The sequence below is a fragment of the Malus domestica genome, chromosome 03, assembly GCF_042453785.1.
Source record: "Malus domestica chromosome 03, GDT2T_hap1".
In the NCBI taxonomy this organism is placed as follows: domain Eukaryota; kingdom Viridiplantae; phylum Streptophyta; class Magnoliopsida; order Rosales; family Rosaceae; genus Malus; species Malus domestica.
The window spans coordinates 16242252-16261481 of record NC_091663.1 but is presented as its reverse complement, the minus strand read 5'-3'; the positions used below and the strand labels follow the sequence as shown (position 1 = coordinate 16261481).

General features: G+C 38.0%; 1 long non-coding RNA gene across 2 annotated transcripts; it reads left to right on the top strand.

Annotated features, from left to right (window-relative positions):
• Positions 1 to 163: 163 nt before the first annotated feature.
• Positions 164 to 5891, top strand: LOC103424792 (uncharacterized). Of its 2 annotated transcripts, XR_011579295.1 has the most exons (5): positions 164 to 411; positions 537 to 572; positions 657 to 727; positions 832 to 1059; positions 1162 to 5891. It is a non-coding gene; the product is annotated as an uncharacterized lncRNA (long non-coding RNA). The 2 variants fall into 2 exon arrangements; XR_003772367.2 differs by having other exon boundaries at positions 832 to 5891.
• Positions 5892 to 19230: the final 13339 nt, after the last annotated feature.

The window sequence follows — 19230 nt, the reverse complement described above, 5'->3', positions numbered from 1 at the left end:
GTATGTGAATGTGAAATCGAAAATGAAATTTGAATCGAAACTTTGAGGGCCTATTTGTAAAATTTATAACTTGGGAGGGGCAAATTCGTAATTTCATTTTAAATAATTTTAAAGTGTGGTTATACCCACTCTCAGTTCCCTTCTCCCTTACTCCTGATTCTGCTTTTTCTCTCTGTTCTCTCTTCCTCTTTGCAACTCTCTTTTTCTCTTCCTCTCCTTCTCTCTTTATAGCACCGAGAGAGAGAACCCTCACCCTCACTTTATTTCTCTATCGAATCAAAGCTGAAACCCCTATATATGGAATCCTTAAGACCTGGGGAGTTCGAATATAGTCTTGCATGCATCATCGAAGCACCATCTTGTGCTCTGCCACTAAAGCCGAGAGCTTTATGCTCTGAAACTCGAACTCAGGTGAGGTTTCCTGTAAGAGATTTGAATGTTAATGTTTTTATCTTTCTTGGAAGTGATTAATGTGAAAATATAACTCAAAAAGACGGTTTTAACCCTCTCTACATTTCTCTTTGTGCATATGCCAGTTTTTGATGTTCGAGTCCAGCTAGAACCTATCCTAGGTAATTGCCAATATTGTTTTGGGTGAGTTTTGAGCTGCAAAACTCAATGAAACTAACATGCATGCTCTCGATTTTTGTTTCCAGAATCCAAAAAGGAAACCCGATGAGCGATTCCGAGGTGGATTCAACCCCTACTAGCCCTAATATGTGTTTAGGTGATTTTTCTAGTCTCTTGGGATGATTTTGGTTGAGTTTGGACTAAAAACCCGTCGAATTCGGGCTCCAAAACCGGCCTAACCGTAATTTGTAATTTCTGCAGTTTCCAGCGATGACGCCGGCGGTCTACGTTGAACTTAAAGGTGACAACAATGACAACGTTAGATTTGATGTCATATTCCCTCCTAGTAGGTATATTATGTTTTCTTCAGTCACATTCATCGACGACCGAGGGTGCATGGCAACGGTGATGGCGACCCCATGGCGGCGTGTCTTCCTGGTGCGTGACACCATGGCGGTAACGCGTGGACAATAGCTTCTGAATCACGAGGTGCCCTCCATTTGTACAAATTTGATGTCTAAATAGTAGTTTTGGACTATTTTCCATAGAATGTCTTTAAAGCTTATTTTCAGCTTTAAAATTAATTCACAGGCTTAATAGAGGTTAAAAAAAATTCAGGCAATGAGTCTAACGAGGAAGGACACTTTCCTTACCTGTGAGTGGATCCCTTAAAATTAAATATTTTAAATTATTATATGTTGATGCATATTATTATTATTATTATTGATGGTCTTTTAGGAGACTAATTTCTAGTTAAACTTAAGTAATATCTTGAGGCTATTGGTGATTTATTTTCACCACATAGTCATCATACATATCGTATAACTAGCTACAAACATAGGTTTATTGTAGGTACACATGTTTCTATTAGAGGCTAGATTCGCTAGTAGACGCTAGACATCGATCAGGTAGATGCCATTTCACCTGCTTGATATACACTTGGTAGGATAAGATACATTTCTTCTCTTTACAGAAAGTTAAGTGGAAGCTTGGATTGGAGAAATATGAACCAATGCTTTGACAAAGACTTGGTATGAATATCAGCCAACTGATCTTGGTTGCAAACATAACGAACCTTGATAAGATTAGCTAGGACCAATTCTCGAAGGTAATGGTAATCTATTTCAACATGCTTTGTCCTGGCATGACAAACAGGATTTGAAGTAAGAGAAATGGCTGATAGATTGTCACACCAAAGAGTGGGAATTTTGGACAATGGGAAGCCAAAATCACAGAAAACTTTGCACACCCAAGGGATTTCAGCAGCTGTGTGTGCTAAGGATTTGTACTTTGCCTCTTTAGATGATCTAGCAACTGTTGGTTGCTTCTTAGCACTCCAACTGATGAGTTTATTACCCCAAAAGATGCAAAAACCACATGAGATCTTCTATCAAAGGTATAACCAACCTAATATGCATCTGAATATGCAGAGAGATGAAGATAACCCTTTTTGAACCATGATCCATGAGTAATTGTGCCTTTAAGAAGCTTGAGAACTCTTTTGGCTATCTGTATGTGTTGTTCTATATGAGAATGCATAAATTAGCATACCTAATTTACTACAAATGAAAGATCAAGTCTTGTCTAAGTGAGGTATTCAAGGTCTCCTACAATTAACTCGTCTTTAGCAGGATTGGACAAGAATGGACTACTGTGGTCAAGTTTAGTTGTGCCAAGAGGTGTAGTGCAGGGTTTTGCTCCTAGCATATTTGTTTTGGTAAGAAGATCAATCAAGTACTTGCTTTGACTTCTAAGCCTAAGAAATAATGTAGTGGTCCTAAGTCTTTAACTGGAAACATATGGATGAGCTTGTAGATGAATTTTTGAAAAATAGAAGCATTTGGTCCTATAACTACGATTTCATCCACATACACCAATACAATGACAAGAACGAGAGCTTTGAGTGCAAATAGAGAAGCGTCATAAGACGATTGTTTGAAACCAAAGTTATGCAGAGCTTGTTTTAACTTATACAAAGACTTCCTTAACTTGCAAACATGATGAAGAAAGTCAGAATTAATGAACCTAGGTGGTTGTTGCATACAAACATCCTCTTTCAAATCTCCATAAAGAAAGGCATCACTGATATCTAATTGATTTAGAAATCAATCAAATTGAATAGTTAAAGTTAACAAGATCCTAATGGTTACTGGTTTAGCCACTAGACTGAAGGTTTCTTGGTAATCAATGTCTTCGTGTTGATCGAAACCTTTAGTTACTAGCCTAGCTTTGTCTTGCAAGGCATTAAATTCTTTTTGCATAGCAAATCTCTAATGAGTTGATGGAACAAAATCAACTAAGGATGGTAAATGATGTTTTGTTGCAGAGAAGGCCTTAGGTTTGAAAATACCTGCCTTGGATCTTGTGATCATTGGATATGTGTTAACAACATAACTTGAGGCAACATGATTTGAGACAACATGTTCTGAAGCAATAGGAGATGATGAGGATGGATCATGCATAGTTTGTTCTGAGAGAGGAAGAACTATAATTGTGATGTAGTTGAAGAATGCACTTGATTAGAATTGGGAGAAGAGAAACTATGATTTGTAGATTGAGATGAAGCTTTGTGTAATGCTGAGAATTCCATATCAATTTGAGAAGACTCAAGTTGTGATGATGAAGTTGTAGTAGTAGTAGATATAGATGAAAGAAATGGGAAAGTAGATTCATTAAACTACACGTCTGGAAATATATATTCTTAGTGTCTCTGGATCAAGGCATCTATAGCCCTTGTGCTGTAAACTATAGCTTAAGACACATCTCTTGCTTTTACCTTCTAATTTGGATTAAATATATGGTTTTAACCATGGAAAGTAGCCGCAACCAAATATTTTAAGTTTGGAGTAATCGGGTGAGGAATGAAATATGAGTTCCTATGGTGAATGAACCAAACCAGAAATTAGCAACCGATTGATGAGACAGATGGTAGTGGAAAAGGCCTCAACCCGGTACAAATGTGGAACATTAGATGCTACTAACAATGTTCTTGTAGTTTCAACTAAATGTATGTGCTTTCTTTCAGCACAGTCATTTTGCTCAGGTGTGTAAGGACAACTGAGTTGGTGTGAAATGCCGTGAGAATTAAGAAATTAAGTGAATGATTTGCTTATAAATTCACTCCCTGAATCTAATCTTAAACACTTTATTTTATTTCCATGATAATTTTCTACATATGTTTCGAATGCAACAAAAGTAGAATACACATCAGATTTGGCCTTGAGAGGAAATAACTATGTGTATTTGCTAAAATCATCAACAATTAACAAGTAATACTTGTAGCCACATACAAAAAAGGCAGCAACTGAGCTCCACATATCACAATGTACTAAATATAAACTCATAGCAGAAGAAGAGCTAGAAAGTTGAAAAGCCAGCTTGTGATTCTTTGCAATGGCATAGTTAGAGTTAAAAAAGTCCACATAATGCTTGCCTTGCATTGCAAATTTATTTGCAAAAACAATCCTTCTAAAAATAGAGGAGAAACAATCCATCCGGATGCACTAGCCTACTATGCCATACTTTGACAAAAGCTTTATTACTAACAACAACATAAGTTGACATAGATTGTGGTTTGAGTGCAGGAGTACCTTGCAATGGATAAAAACCATCTCTAACTGGTCCCCACAAAAGCTTCTTCCAGTAAAATGATCATTGACAATGGATCCATTTGGATTTAGAGTCAAAGAACAATAATTGTCTTTGAGAAATTGATAGGCAGATAACAAATTGTGCTTCACTGGAGGAACATGTAAAACATCGTTCAACTTAAATGAAGTTTTATGTGTACTTAATGAAGAACAACTAACATGGTGGATAGATAAACCTTTACCATCGCCGATATAGGCCTTATCTTCACCAGTATAAGGATTATAAGATGTGATGTTGGAGATATCAGTGGTGATGCCAGAGGTTACACCATAGATAAAGATCCATAAAGGAGTTAGTTTGGATGAATATTGCATTGCAGCAAGCCTAGTTGGAGGAACCTTGCCAAAATATTTGGATTCATTCGATCAAAACAATCAATGGTGTTTATACCATATTTAGGGCCTCGTATTTAGATCTCGTACAAATACTCGGCGGACGTACATGTAATTATGTGATAAAGGAAGGGGCAAATATGTAATAAGTGAGGAGTCCTTATTCTATAAAAGGATCCCTCACCCTCACAATTAGAGGAGGCCAATTCCTAAGGCTCCTCACCCCCTCAAGCTCTCAATCTCAGAGCCTCTCAGATTCATTACAGAGGCTCTCTCTCTCCCCCTCAGAAATACAATATCAGTGTGGACGTATCCCAAACCTTGGGGTGAACCACGATACATCTTGTGTTATTTACATTTCTTGCAGATTCACGGTCGGATTTACGTTGTTCTAAGACCTTCGGTTTTGTGCATCAATATTTGGGGCCGTCTGTGGGAAACGACACGAAAAGCTTCGTCGGTTCTCTTTCATTTTTTCATCTCACCACCGTGAGTCTGCATAAACTAAAACAAAAAGAAATCCAAAAAAAAAAGGCACATGTTTCTCTGTCTTCTCTCTCTCTGGCCTCACTTTGAACTTATAGCTGAAGGCGCGATGCAAGCCGAGTCGAAGTGCGTTGGGCGCCATTATCTGACCCAATCATCTTCAATCTCGTCGCTCAAGCCAATCTACCCCATTTCCGATCACTATTATGGAGATGATCATCCAAAGTACGGATCTACCCTCGCCACCAAGGGAGTGGGGGATTTGGGATAACATCACCTAGTCCAAAAAACTCAGGCCACCAGTTCACCTTCGCCCAAGCCGACCTCTGGTCTGCAATCACCGACCTCAAAAGACGGCTACACCACCATGCACTGCTAGGTCCCGTAATCACCGAACCCTTCTAAGCCCAACCTCTTCCTCATCCATGGCTTCGACGTCGACGTAATATGGCAGTTCGCTGATCTCAGACAATTTGAAGTTGGGTCGGAGGTAAAAAAAAAAAAAAAAGGTGGGGGAAGGCGTGAGGTTTCAACTGGGGACAGTGGGAGCGTTGACCCTCTTTATGGTCTCGTCGGTCTCCATTGTCATTTGTAACAAGGCCCTTATTAATTCTTTGGGTTTTCACTTTTGATTGAGTTCTCTCTCTCTCTCGATCACGACAACAACGCAGAGAGTTTACATCAACAGAAGATCCAACGGTTTTGAGTTTTAGATTCGAGGACTCGGGACCTGGACATGGGCCGAGGAAAGTAGCGGCCATTGTGAGGATGTTGCCTTGTACTTTGGAGGGGCTGTACAATGGCGCCACCAAGAAGCTGAAGATCTCCAGGGATGTTCTTGGTGCCAGCGGATCGAGCTCTCTCTCTTGATCATGATAACAACCATGGAGAACATGTGATAGAGGACAGACACAGAGATCCCATCTCTTGCGAATACCACGAACACTAGTGGAAAACCAGGCAGAAGATAAGATTCCTGTTCCCATAATAAATCATTAGTCCACTTTGGCGTTGTCCGCCATCTGCCAAAAGAGAAAAGAAGAAAAGGGGAAAAATTATAAGGTTCCTATTATTACGATTCCTTTTGTCTACCAGGTGAAGAGACAGAGAAAGTGCGACGGAAAGCAGAAAGCAAAAGCAAGGAATAAACACCCCACCAGAATGATGTGATTTACTTTTCTGGTTTTGTATGATGTAATTTATTTTTCTTATCTTTTGGAGACATCTGTATAAACCCCATCAGAGGGTAAAAAAAAAAAAAAAAGGCAAAGCCCAAAATAAATGGGCTGGAACGTTGTGTAGAGGGCGAAGGCCCATAAGCCCAAAACAGCTCCAACTAGGCGATCAAAGGTATGCCCAGTACTCCACAATTATTTGACAACCTACCACTATTACTACCAACCAGGTGATCAAAAGTACGCCCAGTACTCCAAAATTATTCGGCAACCTACCGCTATTACCACCAACTAGGTGATCAAAAGTACGCCCAGTACTCCAAAATTATTCGGCAACTTGCCGCTATTACCCCCAACCAGGTGATCAAAAGTACGCCCAGTACTCCAAAATTATTCGGTAACCCGCCGTTATTACCACCAACCAGGTGATGAAATGTACAACCCGTACTCTAATATCATTTGGCAACTAGCCATTCATGCCACCAACCAGGTGATCAAAAGTACGCCCAGTGCTTCAAAATTATACATAAGCACTACTCATGTCAATCATACATAAACATACATGAGCACTACTCATGTCAATCATACATAAACATTCATGAGCATCACTCATATCAATCATACATATACATTCATGAGCATCACTCATGTCAACATTCATGAGCATCAATCATGTCAAACATCCATGAGCATCACTCATGTCAATCAGCTTCAAAAGCTTCATTTACAGAGCTCTAGCTTCAAAAGCTTCATTTACAAAAGCTCCAGCTTCGAAAGCTTCATTTACAGAGCTCTAGCTTCAAAGCTTCACTTGCAAAGCTTCACCTACAAAGCTTCAGTGCAGGGTATACAAATACCGCATCCGAACAACCGCCACTTCGGCCCATACATGGATTCAATTTGAAGTCTCCAGCCAACAGACTCTAATGGTCGAAGACTTGGGGGACTACATTATGTACCATATATTGGGCCTCAACTGAGACTCATAAAAAATACTTGGGGGACTTAGCCCATTATTTATGTATTAAGGAGAGAGCCCCTATTCTATAAAAGGGACTCCCTCACTTTCATTAGTGAGCACCTATTATTCATGTATTGAGGAGCGAACCTTTATTTTATAAAAGGGACTTCCTCACCTTCATTAGAGAGCAACGTCACCAGCTGAGCAACCGCCTCGCCGCGAGCATCACTCCTAGCCCATCACTTATGTATTGAGGAACGAGCCCTTATTTTATAAAAGGGACTCCCTCACCTTCGTTAGAGAGCATCGCCACCAGCTGAGCAACCACCTCACCGCGAGCATCACTCCTAACCCATCATTCATGTATTGAGGAGCGATCCCTTATTCTATAAAAGAGACTCCCTCACCTTTAACGCCACAAGCCGAGCCAACCAAGGCAACATAAGCCACGAGCCGAGCAGCCTCGTAACATGTGCTACTTCTAGTTGAGCATCATTTCAGATTGAGCACTGCCTCATATCGAACATCAGTTCAAGACAACATCTAGTTACTTCGGCCTACACATGGACTGAATTTCAAGTCTCCAGCCAAAAGACTATCTTGACTGAAGACTTGGGGGACTACTATTTATACCATATTTAGGGCCTCGTATTTAGATCTCGTACAAATACTTGGGAGACTTAAATGTAATTATGTGATAAATGAAGGGGCAAATATGTAATAAGTGAGGAGTCCTTATTCTATAAAAGGACCCCTCACCTTCACAATTAGAGGAGGCCAATTCCTAAGGCTCCTCACCTTCTCAAGCTCTCAATCTCAGAGCCTCTCAGATTCATTACAGAGGCTCTCTCTCTCCCCCTCAGAAATACAATATCAGTGTGGACGTAGCCCAAACCTTGGGGTGAACCACGATACATCTTGTGTTCTTTTCATTTCTTACAGATTCACGGTCGGATTTACGTTGTTCCAAGACCTCTGGTTTTGTGCATCAACAGATTGATTTATGAGTCGTACAGGTTGCACTAGGTAACTCCGAATCATGTGTCAGCAAAGATAGATGAATGCCTGATTTTATTATGCTGCTGCTAATATGTATTGATTTGGAATATTTCTGGATTTACGATTGATTTGCAATTGATTTCATACTTATATGTAGTATGACTGTCTGGAAACTATATGAGTTTTTACAACGAGGGGTTATAATGTTTTTAAAAGATTTTATTAAAATTTTACTTTCTGTACTTTACTTATACTCTGACGTCACGTGTGAAATGAGTTCATTCCCGCTCACTAGCACACTCTTTTATTTAGACACTTTTAGGTTTAAATTTATTCATAATTTCCACATCACTACACTTTATGGCTTCATCACCTTCCAGGTGTCGGCCAGTACAACTCGATTCAGAGTCCTAGTGGACAATCTGGGTCGGGATGTGTCAGTTTGGTATCAAAGCATAAGTTAGGCAGTATTGCGTTCATCACACGCGTGATGTAAGCATTCTTGGTCTTTGAGCCTAAATTGCGAATTTTGCCACCTCGTCGAATACAAAGAATATGTTAGCTTTTCTAAGTTTTGCCTGACTTAGATGACTAATCGACATTTTAGAACATCGTTTTGGTGACCGCCTCTAAATTATAAGTGAAGAATTCCCTTGCCAAGGAAAGATGTAGGTTTGAGATAAGTTGATGGCCCTGAAGCAGGACTACTATATCGATAGTTGTGTATCACAAAGGGGAAATTACCTACCAAATTCCACTACCATTTAGGTATTTCTACCAACCCTTTCGAGAATGGAAGCTAAGAATAGTTTTGATTCCTTGGCAGCGTCCGTTAGTATATCATCTATTAGAATTCCTGCGAAGTTTACTTGGTCGAGATTTCTGAAATGTCGTTAAGTGACAACTAGGTGATAAAGTGGTAGCACTCGATGGGAGACCACCTTGGGACAATTACTTTTGGCTCCTGAAGGAACTAACCGCTTCAAACACTATTGATCATTTTGGATCTTCAAAAGGAAGATCGACTTCCGTTTAAGACCATTCTAGAGTAGATTATTAGCAAATTCTTCTTTCTAGCTTTGGGACATTTTAACCAATATTAGTTTCCAGAATTTCTTTTGGTGCTGCGTCATTTCGATGGGTATAGGCACATGTGTACGAGTTGTTACACCTACGATTAGTAGAAATCCCTGAAGTAGAAAGTATTTTCCCTAGAATTACTGAAATTACCTCACCAGACCACCCTTTTATCAATCGTTCAAAAATATCCTCTTGAGTAGACTCTAATATATGATCAGTCTATTATAGCGCTAATAATCGATGATACTGTCTGATATCTAGAAGTTGTCAACCAATATTCAGGCTGTATGATTTCTGATACTGGACACATGCTAGAATTTGGGAGTGATACTCTTATGCTAGAACACCTGTTCACAGTTTCAGGGTAATGAACAATATCAAAATATTGTATATGTGTTAATTAGCGGCCCAATTAATGGGTTGATTAACAATGACTACTTGAATTGAAGAAGCTAAATTGTGGAAATTTAGGAGCAAGTCTAGTCTTAGGACAGTAAATTCATAGTTAAGTTAACCATATTACCTATTTAGGTAATCAAAACTTCTTCGACTAGCAACCTCTTGATCACTTCCACAGGTAGACAGAAGAATTGAAATACGAGATGATATCTCTCTGTTAAAATGATTTGAGTGTCGAGAAATCTGCGAAGACCTTTTAGTTTGTGTCGTAGAGTTGGTTAGTAGCATAGTATGTTTTGAGGATGTTTACCTTTGACGTCAATTCTCAAAATTTTTACTTAGGATACCACCGAATGCGAGAAGTAGAATACACCATTGATCCACATTGTTAACACCACATTTATTCTCCTTATTTCTTATCTAACAATTCTCATATCAGTTTTTTTTTCTTTTTCGTATGACTTTTCGAACAAGTCCTGATTCATTGAGAGAACTTAGTTACTAAACACTTTATCTTGGAAACCTCAAACTTACCTGCGAAGGCGAAAGATTGAACCTTAGGGTCATACCTAGATTTTAGCAACTTCCTCGGATGATGATTAAAAAACCATTATCCCTACCTTGAGTTGAAGGTCTAATAGACCAACCTTTGTAACTCGAGTTTCCTTCAGTAGTCTAACGAATTCATAATAGTCTTGTAGACGACTATCTCACCTATTCTAGTAATGAGATTAAATTCTCCAATCATCAATAGCCAGTTTTACATCAAATTCCTCAAAAATTACCTTCGTGTAAATTGGTACTTCTCCTAGGAGATGTGATCTTCGTAAATGATATTCTTTTCTTTTTCCAAAAAGATTATAGCAGAAGAAAGTGAAAATTCTCACAAAGTATTGTGAATTTCAAGATATCTTTGGTCTCGTCGCTTTTATCGACAATATGTCAGTGATCTTTGGGCTATGGTGTTTTCCTCACTTACGATCGAGGAAAGTTAGCTTGGTTTGGAATGTTGGATATGATTAAAGTTTTTGACAACCGAACTGTTGTCTCACCTTACCCTTGTTTTATGCCTTTTGATGAAAATGATCATTATAGAAACCCATGATGACATATTCTTTGGATGTTTCGATTATGCAGAGGCAACATGACGGGGTATCACTTAAATTTTCCAACGGTTAGAACCATTCGAAATGAACCATCATATATATGACTTAGGGTCAACAATTACCATCTTCATTTGAAAACCGAATGGTATTTCTCGGTGGAGAAACATGTTGATGAGTAGATTTTATATTATATATTTTACCCTAATCTTAGTATATTTTGGTTAATATATTGGAAGAATTTTGATACTTTGAATTGTATTTTCAATATAGGACTTTTGACTTCCTCTGCAGCAAAACAGGACCAAATGGACGAATTTTGGAGTAATTCCAATTGGAGGACGTTCATGAGTCACTTAGCTTGATCGTATCAAAAATTGGGATTTTTCCACCAAGCGGTTATTTTCTGACGATGAAATAAAGAAGCAGTGCGCAGTGCTGGAAAATGACGTTTTTGGGCTTAAATTTCGTTTTTGGAGCCCAAGATGACCTTGGATAGGTTCGTGGCCTTCTGGAAAAGTGTTCAGAATATTCCAAACATTAAATCCAGCTATATCGGGCCAGTTTTGGAGCAGCTTATGGGTCAAAACGTGGCTGTTCAGATTTTAGACGAATTTTATCATTTAATTTAGGGTTATGTTTCCTAAGTTTTGGGGGGATTTAAATTAATTTTAGTTTCCTAGGGTTTGTGTGGGAGGCTTGGCAGATATATGGCTTGGCCGTCTACCATATTTCCGGACGTTTTCTTTTATGCAATTTTGGAGACAGAGAGAATTGTTAGGGTTTTGAAGACTTTTTACTTGAAGGTGCTTTCAATCCTTTTCTTGAATATATTTTCTATGATTTCAATTATGAATATGCGGAACTAATTTCTTTTGCTAGGGCGAAGCCTTGAGCCTTAGCATGAATATGTGATTTTTATTTAATTGATTATGATCAATTGCATGCGTACTTTGAATTGTTAATCACCAGGATAAAAACTATCTAATTGTCGTAATGCCTGATCACCATTAGGATCTTTAGAAAAGTAATGTGATGCAATTTTGGTCGGAAGGTTCCTTGAAATTGACGTTGGCTTCTTGTGATTAATAATTGTAATTTCTCTTAGGATGAATATCACGTCTTAAGGATTGCATGGTTTTTCAAAGGATTTTCATAAAGCATAATGAGTCTTTCATGTTTAGATTTGATCCGAACGTCCGGACGGGTTGCATGTTAGATATACGTTCTATGTTGGAGGTTCCAAGTAGAATATGAATTAGGAAAATCTAACCTTCAAAGTGGCATGTGTAGATCATAAGTAATTGGTAAAAATTCATAGGATTGCTAGGTGATGGTGAAACCCTAGTGCTTTCTTAATTTTATTCTTCCAAAACTGTTTTCTTTTCTCTCTAGCTCTAATATTGCAGATTGTTTATTTTAATTCATTAATTTTGTTTTTATTTTAATTAGGTTATAAAATCAATCACTTCAATTTCTACTTTACAATAATTAAATGGAATCTGATTAGTTCGAATTATTTAATAATCCCTGTGGAGACGACCTTGCGAGATCCGTTTATACTACAATAACCTTGTGATTCTTGCAAGTAAAATAGGAGATTTAAGCCCGTTCACATGAGTAGTAAAAATTTATATCACATGTCTAGGACCTTTAACAATCTTAGACTTTTCAAATACATTCTCATCTGAAATAAGCTAAATTGCTGACGGCAGCAGTGGAAGAACCAAATCAACATCTACGTTTGCATTATAGTGTATCATCCTAATGGTGCAAACATTATGGCCGTTTGCCGCAGCGAAAGACATTATCTACCCTTGAGTTATTTTCAGACTGTCTTATAATCACTCGAGTGGTTATAATCATTTTTTGTGTCCGAATGGAGATGGAAAATATCACCATAAGCTCTCGGTATGGGGTATCTTGCACATTCCCAAGATAGGTGACCCACTGTAAGTTCTGCTCACATGAGTTCCCAGGAACAAAATCGCGAGGGCGTGGTCGGGGCCCAAAGCGGACAATATTGTGCTACGGTGGAGTCGAGTTCGGGATGTGGTGGGGGCCAGGGCCAAGATGACATTGACCATCAGATTCTTGATTATTCTTTTAGCCTTCTCAACATAGTCTTTTGCTAAAGTTGAGAGAAATTCAATATGAATATGCACACTACAGCATTGTGAATGGCATTCTTTGACTACTTAGTGTGCATATCATGAATGCATCTCTCTATGATACTCGTTTTATTTCCAAGTCGTAGGAAGCTTTTTGAAGGTTATGAGTAATAAGTTTTGTTTAGTACCACATTTTCACCCTTAAGCTAATGATTAGTCTGAAACGAGCTACTCAGACCTTGGTGGACATGTTGCATTTTGTTCGTTCTACAATTAGCATGGTTGTAATACATAGTTATCTTTATTTTAGTTGGTTGTAACTACAGTTACAATTTTTAGTTTTGAGTATGGCATTGTTGAGGCGTAGTGTGAAAATTTTATCCATAGCACGTGATTCATAGAAGAGTATTGCGAACATGTATTTGAATAATTGAGATTACAATATAGAAAATTTTATGATATTGACGATGTTGCCCAAGAGGGTAGTGCGTGAACATGGTCGAGGCTTTGATCAGGCGTTGAATGTGTATTTCCCAATAAGGGGCATGATGGTAATATTGCACCCTCAGGAAATTGTTGCTTGTCTATTGAGACAACAATGAGTTATCGGTATTGCAGGTTGCAAACTGTAATATCAATAACTAATTCGTTGGATTCGTTAACCAAGTAGATAGGTAGGTCCATTCACGTTAGTGTACTACTTAATTAGTTATTACATATTTACCTATTTATTGTTTGGGCTTGACCCAAAGATACGGTGTACATATCTTCGGAGTAGGTATAATTTTTCTATATTCGGTTTTCTTTTCAATAAAATTATTTTAACTTTATGTTTTTATATACGTACTTTGACGTTACGTTGTTATATAACTATTTTTCTATTATATGTTTTTATAAAGGCTTTCATAATTTAGTATTGTGCTAAAGAAGGGAAGTGTGAGTTTGGGGGTATAAAAAAGGAATCACTGCACTTCGATTGCGACAGAATGACATTCTCTTTTATGTAACTGCTTTAACTTGATATCTTCTTTACATAACTGTTTTTTTTTTCTTCTATCTTTTCACTACTTTTGTTTAGCAAATGATTATAAATTTCGAGGAAGAATTTTTTTTAAGGTGGGTAAATTGTGACAACCTGTCCCTAATTTTACGTTTTTATTTATTTTAAAAGCGTGAATTGGCAAAAATTCCCCTAGAGGCAAGAACTTTGACTTCCGTTGACCATTGTTTAGAGAAACGTATGACTTGTTCTTTTGGTGTAATTGTGTAGTATTCATTGGTACGAACGCATAGGCGAAAGTTTTTTGTGAGTCTGGATTATAACGGTATAGTTACAGACGTTTGGAATTGGTTACTTACATTGTAGATTATTAAATTATTTGAACTCCCACCTTGTGGGAAAGAAGCCAATCAGCTTCAAGGAGAGAAAATAGGGACTAATCAGATGAGAGAGAATCAACCAATCAGCCAATTAGGTGAGGAGAGAGGGAAGCTATCAGCTTCCATTCCCGTGGCCTTTCAAACTTAGAAACCCGGTTTCGACCCGGGGTGGTTTCCGGCGGTTCTCCATCATTTTTCAAGTGATTCTCACCCATCCATCACATGCAATCTCTTCCACAACCTCCCATCTGCCATCTCCACCCATATTTGAAGGGTTTTAAGTCCTATTTCGTGTAAAACTCCACCGGAGCACCGGTGGTGCTCGACGGTGATTCCTCCATTCTGACGAGTTTCACCACCCACTACCACCCTTAATCCACTCCCCATGGACCCAAGAACAAGACCCAACCAGTTGTAGGGGCGTTGGAACACCAAGGGAGGAGAATCGAAGCTCACCCATTCTAGGGTTTCCAACGGATTGAAAGGGATTTGAGGTGTTTCCTAGCTGAATTGGCCTTGGCCACAAGTATGAAAGTTGTTCCTCTCTTTGAGATCTTCATTTTTATGAAATTTGAGAATTTTTAGAAATAGTTAAATTTTCCGGCGAGTTGGGGTGGCCGACCGCCACGTGCGGCGGCGCATGGTGGCAGCACGTGGGTCGAGACACTCCTTACCTTCCTATGCTAAAAATGATACCCCAATTCCATATTTGATGTCCAATTAATGAAATCCCATTGTTTGGGTACAATTCTATTAAGGTCCGCCACTTGAGTATTATAGCAATTGACGATCCGACGGTTGGATCATCACTAAACTTTTATACGTTAAAGTACGTAATATATGAGGATCAGAGACTCACCCAAATCTTTACTCAAGCTTGATCCATAGCTTACAAGATGTTAAAACTCTAATAGTGAAGGGTATGATCTTTTCAGAAATAGTAGAGTTCAACTAGATCAAGAGATTTTGATCTTTTTCATGCCATATTTCAAATTCCGAATTGAGAGATCAATCGGGAAGCAGAAGCCGCATACATGGCTCAGATCCATCGATGATACTGATGAGTTTGTAGCACTTGAAGATGGGAGTAGAAAGAGCACGCCATGGAAGATAATTGGAGCATTTAAGCTTGATTGGAACCATGCTTCCAATGTTTTGAATTGTGAGAGAGTTATATGAATTTGATGAATTAGGGTTTGACAGAGAGGAATTGAGGATTGAAGAAGACAAATCGGATGGAGACACCATCGTTAAACACAATTCAAGAATCAAGATTCATGAAGAACAAAGATGTTGATTGGAGTAATCAACAAGAGATTTACAAAGAATCAAAGCAGAAGAGGATTGGAAAATCAAGAAGCCGTGAGGTGGTGGCGAGAGATACCATAAAGAAACTTAGCTTGTAAGAAATCTCATCTTTGTAAAAATACCTCTCTTTCATTGAATGTAATTAATTTCAATGTACACAATAGTATATATATACATCTACATGATATTTTAATGACACTTGATACCCTAACAGTTGTAGCTAATTACAATTGAGTCTCTAACAACCACAACTAAGTGTAGCTAACTATTTAACAACTGTACTAGATACATTTTGCTCTATAAATACACCATATGAAGTATAAACTCCCGTAAGGTAATAACTCAAGGCCGTTCCTGAGTTTTTGGAGCATCTAGGGAAAAGCGATGAAACGGATGCCAAAGTTAATTCAGAGTAAGCCAATTTGATATTGCAAGAAAACACAAGATCAATTTTAGAAGCTATTGATTAGTTATTGTTCTTCACATTGCAATCATTTCATTAGAAGATCCTCAGTTATCAAATGTAAAATAGAAAAAAACAAGAAAGTTTCAACAATTTGTCATTCCATCTGTGTCATTCACAAATTAAAACCGAGGGTGTTTATCCGACTTAGGCCGGTAATCAATAGTGTTCGAAACATATTGAAAGGCACAAGATAAATTAGTCCAAATTAATAGAAAAAAGGTTAAATAGTGATAGGAGCATATTTATGCGACTTAGTTAGCTTGTTTTCTTGCATTTATGTTGTTAGTTCCTAGTTATTTTAGTATTTTAAGCTATTTTCGTGTGTTTGTAGGTCCAAAGGGCTAAAGTAGCAAGAAAGTGCAATTTGGAGCAGTTTTGGGCTTGGAATGGATAACACATGCTTGGAGCAATGTGGATGGATGAATTTGAAGTTCAAAGGAGGCTAGGAATGAGCAAAGAAATGAAGGAAATAAATTCAAGACAAAAGAAATCAAGGAATTAGCAAGAAAAAGGAAACATTATCCAAACCTTAGCTTTTCCTAATTTCCAGCTGAAAGGGGGAAATCTAAATGACATTGGGAAACCTAAATCAGGCTTCTAGAAGGTCTTTTCCCTAATCTTAAAAGGGTGCCACATCTCCCCTTCTAGAAACCCTTCCTTGCCGTGCAAGCCTTGTCCCTTTCCCTCTAGGATCCTGCCGCATATCTTCTTTCCCCTTCTCCCTTGAATTCTGACATTTAATTACCCTTTTTCTTTGAGGATTTGGTGTACAAATCTGTCTCCAAAATTAATTAGGGTTTTTGCTATCTTTCCCTTTAAATATAACATTGTGCCACACCATTCAGAACCACCCCATCCTTCATCATACTTCACACCAATCATCCAATCCACAGAACCATTCATTCACACCCTTGTGCCGCAATTTTGCAAGGAAAGAGAGGAAAGCTTGGAGCCGCGCCTGCCATTCAAGATTGTTGGATTGTTGGAACGTTTTTAGGTGTAATCCATCTTTTGTTTCCAATGTTTAATTTAAGTTATCTTTGTTTAATTGTGAACATGAGGAGCTAAACTCATTTTAGCCAGAGGAAAATTCAAAGCCATGAACATATTTGCAATATGAATTGATTACTTACAGTTGTGATTTCATAAATCGTGAATGCAATTTACTTAATTATTTGATTCAGAACTTATTCTTGTATGTTGATTAAGGATGCATACTTAGTTTGCATGCATGAATTTGATGCTAGAATATAAGGGAGTTTCACTTAATTGTTATGAACTTATATTCATAAGTAGTGGAGGTTGCTAGTCACAACCATGTTAAGTAAATTCCTGGAAGGAGTATCATGTTGTTCATAGTTACGAATGTCTTGTCAATGCTTATGATTTTCACAAAGCTTAATGATCTTTGATTGTATATCTATTATGCTGCTCATGTAGGGAACTATTGAAGAATAATTTGGTTGCCGATGCGTTATCCATCCAATTCAATAACTTAAGGAAAATCTGAGGGTTCATTAGTGCTGTTCACAGTTAATCTGGGGCATTGAGGTTCATGGTTTATTGGAAAAGCAACTGGAAATCGATTTGTATACAAGTGTGTCATGTGTGGGGAAGGACCCTCTAGCTAGCCAATCACCCATAATTTCCCCCAATTTCGTGCCAAACTTGTTTAAGTCTTTAATATACTTGTCTTTACTTTAAATTCGTCAAAAACCTATTCCCCTTTACTTTGTTGTGTCAAATTAGTTAGAATCTGTCCAAACTTGTGTTTTTAAGTGTTTTGAGTCAAGTTAAAATTAATTTTCGTCCAAATCATCCTTTAGTGTCTAGTTTGAGTCTATTTGATTATTTTGTGCTGTTTTGAGTCTCTTTAGTTCGTTTCGAGTTCTTTGAGTCTAGTTAAGTGTTTTCAAGCCTAGTTTTGTTTTTTTGAGTCAGTTTTAAGTAGATTAGCAATCCTTCCTAATCCCCGGTCTAGAACGATCCCTACTTACATCTTTACTACAATTGTCAATAAGAGGGTTTAATTTGAGTGCTAGTTTCTAATACATCAAATAGTTCTGGCGGCTTTATGTTAAGTCCTGATTTGATTTAAGACTGATTTTTTTCTGTTCTTTTTTTCTTTTTACAGAGACTAGCTAGTGACTTTGTCATGGCAGTCCACCCTTCTGGGGGTCAAGAAGACTCACAGAGAATTTTAGCTTGCCCATGGCCATCATCGTGTGATTCATCAACGTCAAAAATCAAACGAAGACATGCCATGTGGATTACAATGTAACAACCTTACTGGTTTACGCCACCCAACTTGCATGCACGCATGTATTATTTCCAAAGAAATTACTTCAACAATTTGTTGTTTCGACTGTGACAAGCATACATGACAACTTTTAAAGATTTTAAGTTGAATAGTTTAATTAAGAGGTGTGTACCTTATGTTTCTTTTTTTGGGAAAAAAAAATTGAGAATATTGGCAAGGGAATAAGAGATGTGTAAGTTTAGTTCTTATCCATAAGGGTCGCTGGAAAATAAAAAAGGACACATTTTCCACATGATTAATTAGCTGGTAATGACAACTACATGTTTTGCACGGTTTACATTTGGTGTTATCTTCAACTTAATTGTAATGCAAAATTTATCCTTTTCTATTATACATAGGAACTTTGACTAAAAACACATCAAAACATCCCAAACACGCTGCTATATTAACAAAAGGGAGTAAGAAAGACTTTATCCAAAAAGGAGAGACGTAAACCTCGAAAACTAAACAATGTAATCAAGGTTCTAAGAGACGCTATAATTAGTTAGGCGGCAAGCTAGTGGATGCATCCTCATGAAGTCTTTGGATTTTTCTCCATTGATGGCTCTTGAGCAGGCGATGAAGATCTCTTTTTCCCACTTCCACTAGCAACAGGCTCCATGGTAGCGATTGGACGAGCTGCACCGAAGCCAAAGCCACTCGGGATATTCAGCAGGGATCCCCAAAGCAATGTGCACCTTCTTCATATCTGGAGAAGTCTTGGGAGTTGAATCGAACTCCAAATCTACATAAATAGAGGAGGAAAAATTAGAAGGTAGCTTAGCAAAAAGTATAAAGCAGCTTAGAGACTAAGCAGCCTACTTATGAGTGATGAAATCAGTCGGAACGTGCAGCCCAGGCGAGGAGTCGGATTCCCACTTTTCGCTGATCTCTAAGGTATCCTTGGTCT